We start from the raw sequence: 4,216 nt of genomic DNA on the forward strand, positions 1-4,216 counted from the left end.
GCTGAAAGCATAGGCTGACAATAGGTGAACACTTCCAGGGAGATCTTTCCATATAGATATGAACTCTCACAACTAGGACCTCTCCCTTCCAGTTTTTATCATCAATAGAAACATTAGAAATAGTCAGTTTCTAGATGAAACATCTACAGACCAAGAATTAACCTAATAGCTGGGGGTGAGGGGGTGAAAGAGTAAAAGTCTGTATTTTTAAAGAACTGTGAGCTCAGAAAAGTAAAAGGTGACCTGTTCATGCTCTCAAGTTATATTTAATAACTCCAAATCCCACTGACTCTTGCAAGTTATTGCTTAAGGGTCACCTGAGGCTAGATTGGAGACAAGAGATGGAGAACTGAGGTGAAAAGGATGGAAGAAGAAGGACACAGTCAGGCTGCCCACAGGAGTGATTGGCAGAGGGCTCCTAGACATGCTCGTCTTCAGTGAGTAGACAGGTGGCTTACTAGAGAAGGAGCCAAAACACCCCATTGGTCATTCAGCCCAAGCCCCACACTTGAGACACTCTCCACATATCACTTGCTAAGTTTTTAGAAATACCTTACCTTCAGAATCTGAAAGGATTTTCACTTCAGCTTTAAGAGGCTGATGGGGCATTGCTATAAACTTTATCTGACAAATGGGAATTTTGCACCTACAGGGGCTTAGAAGAGGCTACACAGGGCTCCTAGTGATAGAGAAGGGAAAGACACACATCATGATGCAGTAAAGTATACTGGAATATATAATGTTATGTTTAGCAGCATCTCAAGCATTTAAAGAAAAAATGCTGGAGGAAAATAAGGACCTAATATTGACAGTTATCTCTGGGAGATTCGATTATGGATGAATTATATTTTCTTCTTTATACCTTACTGGGTTCTCCTTTCCCCTCAAATGATGCCTAGAAAGAAAGAAAAAAGTAAATACTAAAGAAGAAGTAAGTCATTGGACTAAAATTCAAGTTCCAGATCTGCCTCTTGCACAAGTCACTTCACTCTCTGAGCCTCCGTTTACACAGCCTTTCTCAGGACCCTAAAGTTGGGTGAGATATTGACTGAAAGAAAAAGAAAAAGAAGGGAAAGAAGGAAAAAGACAGGAGAGGACAGGAATGGAAAGGACAGCAATGCTGCTCTAGTTGGAGATTATCTTGTAAATACTATTTTCTGTCCTCAGAGGTGGTGACTGTGAGAATGTTTCGAAAGTTGTGAAGAGTTGTGCAAATAAGGTTATTGCTATTAATGACCCTTGCTCTTCCCTCAGACACACACGCACACACACACCTTCCTCAAACTACTTGAAAATCTACACTTGGATTCAATTTTCTCTTCCATTTCCCTGAGGTAATCTCATTACCAACTCCAGGCAGAGTCTATTCTCTGCTTGTTACTAGCCCATCTAGCTAGTAACATTTATGGGTTCCTCACCATATCTGAAGCTCTTCTCCCCATATTGTTTATCCCCATAATGACAGATTGTTCTGTCATTAAAAAGTATCATCTACATAACTTAAAGTCATGTCCCAGAATTCTTGAGCAGCAAATGTAGTGATTTAGAAAGCAGCCTAGTCCAACCAGGACAGGAACCAGATCTTATTCCAAACCAAATTAATTGCCTTGTTAATGACAATCCTTCACCTGGGTCCAGAGTATATTGTTTGCAAAGAACCTGTATACTAGTATCTTTCTGAGGCCTCATAACTCCAATAGAAGGGAGGTGGATAAAAATGGCCACTCCTGTTTACAGAGCACAAAGAGAGCAAATGATCTGTCATAGATTCAGAGTGACTGACCAACAATAGCAGAATTTGCACCCAACTGTATCCCACACTCAGTCCAAGCTCTTTTCCCTACACCATGGCATTAGCTCACTTTTGGGTAGGGGAAAATGAAAACACAGAAAATAAGAAACTGTGCACTTGGCCACTGAGAGATTTGTAAGGATAGGTAGCAAAAACTTTTTTTCTGATTGGAGTAATACAAGACCCATGCATTGTAATAAAACCTTATTTGAGATCTGGGGGCCAGGGAAGGGGAAGTTAGGAGCTCTGGTAGCATAGTGGCTAAGGCACTTGACTGCTAACCAGGAGGCTGGCAGTTCAAACCCACCAGCCACTCCTTGGAAGGAAGGTTGGGCAATCTCCTTCCGTAGTGATACTGCCTCGAAACCCCAAGGAGGGGTCGCTATGAGTAGGGTCTGATTCGACGGCACATAACAACAACAACAATATTGGACCTGTGGTCTTCCATCAGCCATTTCTTCCTTCCTTCGTTTATTGACTTATTAAATCTATAGACATGTATTGAATGCTTTGTATGTTCCAGGTACTGTGCTTATTGCTGGTAGGTGAAATACAAGGAAGAGCAAGACCTGGCTCAGGTCCTCAAGCATTTCACCATGGTTTAGAGGGAGAAATTGAAAACAAACATGGTTAACTCAAAATGCAGAGTAAAGTAGGATTCATGACATAAAAGAGCAAAATACTCAGGTAAGTCTAGAGTGAAAACTCAGATCTGTTTGTGGGATCTGGTATGACTTAATGGTGTATGAGATTGGCCTCTGAAGGATGAGTTGTTGTTGTTGTTATTATTTGCCATAGAGTCGGCCCCCGACTCCTAGCGACCCCTCCTTGGGTTTCCGAGGCAGTTATCACTACAGAAGTAGGATTGCCCAACCTTCCTTCCGAGGAGTGGCTGGTGGGTTTCAACCGCCAGCCTCCTGGTTAGCAGTCAAGTGCCTTAGGCACTATGCTACCAGAGCTCCCTGGGTGAGTAGGATTTGAAAAATTGGAAAATAGGGGGAAATAGGGGGAGGGTGCCTACCAGGGAGGGTGCCTACCAGGGAAAGAGAAAAGCATAAGGTAAGGCACAGAAGTGAGAAGCAAGAGGGCTTAGAAGGAAATCAATGGATAGTTTTATTTAGATGGAGCTGGGATTGGACATAAGAAAGAAAAGTTGAGATGAGAAACTGAGTTTGGCCTAGATAGTGATAGCCTTTGAATTCTGCAAGCCCAGTCTCAGCTTCCAGCCCTCTCAGAATCCAATAGTAGTGAATGCCCAAGAAAGGATTTGGGGAAGACAGGAAGGATGTATGCTACTCCCTGGGATCCAGAGCCCAAGGAAAAGAAGGTGATGCCTACATGGACTCTAGAAGAGAAAGCACACTGAAGCTTCTTGGCATGGTGGGTAATGATGGCAAAATGCTTTCAGAGAAAAAGCTTAATTTTTTTCATTGTTCTTGCCTTGGCACCTTTCAAAGGCCACCCTCTGTTTCTTTACTCACATTAAACCTATAGTGTCTTTTTCAACCTCTCTCCCACCGATTCTGCTTATTGAGAAAGCTGACCTATTTTTCAAAGTTGTCATCCTTACTCTTTGTCTCAGTAATCCTCAATTCCCAATACTTGAAGCCATGTATATCCATTCCTGTTCAATTTCCTTCCTGGAACCACTGTGGTACAGGACTTTAGAGTCAATCTTCCTCAGAGTTAAATCCTTGATCCTGTTCTTATAGTCTAATTTAAAGACACTATCTTTGGGCAATGTGATCCACACTCATAGTTGTAATTTAATTGCTATGTTGATTGCTTTTAAATCTACATCGCCTAACTTCTGGGTTCCAGACCTACACATCCAACTGCCCAGTAGACATTGTGATGGCTAAGGTTCTATGTCTACTTGTCTGGGCCATGATTTCCAGTAATCTATCAGTTATGATGTAGTCATCCTCCATGATTGTTGTTGTTATTGTTGTTGTTATGTGATCTGATAGAATGTAACCACCTACATGATGAGATCTGCTATGAGCAGCCAATAAGTTCAAAGAGAGGTTTCTCAGGGGTGTGGCCTGCTTCCAATATATTATGGACATTCTGTCAAAGCTCTATGGCTTTTTGCTCAATCTGGATCCTTCACCTGGCTCATCATCATCTGACCTCTGTTTTTTTTGGACTTGAACCAGCAGCCAGCCATATTGCCTGCCAATCCTGAGATTTGTGGCTTCACAGCCAGTGAGCCAGCAGCCTGCCATCTTACCTGCCAATCTTGGATTTGTCAGCTTCCATAGTCAGTAGCTTGCTGTATTACCTGCCGATCTTGGTTTTGTCAGTCCTTGCAGCTATGGAAATCAGGACAAGTCTCCAGCCTGACATCTGATCCACAGACTTCAGACTTGCCAACTTCTACAACTGTGTGAGATAAATCTCTGTCTGTCTGTCTCTCTCTCT

This window comes from Orycteropus afer, unplaced genomic scaffold (genome assembly GCF_000298275.1).
Source record: "Orycteropus afer afer isolate SDZICR_OR568_19922 unplaced genomic scaffold, OryAfe1.0 scaffold00538, whole genome shotgun sequence".
NCBI lineage: Eukaryota > Metazoa > Chordata > Mammalia > Tubulidentata > Orycteropodidae > Orycteropus > Orycteropus afer.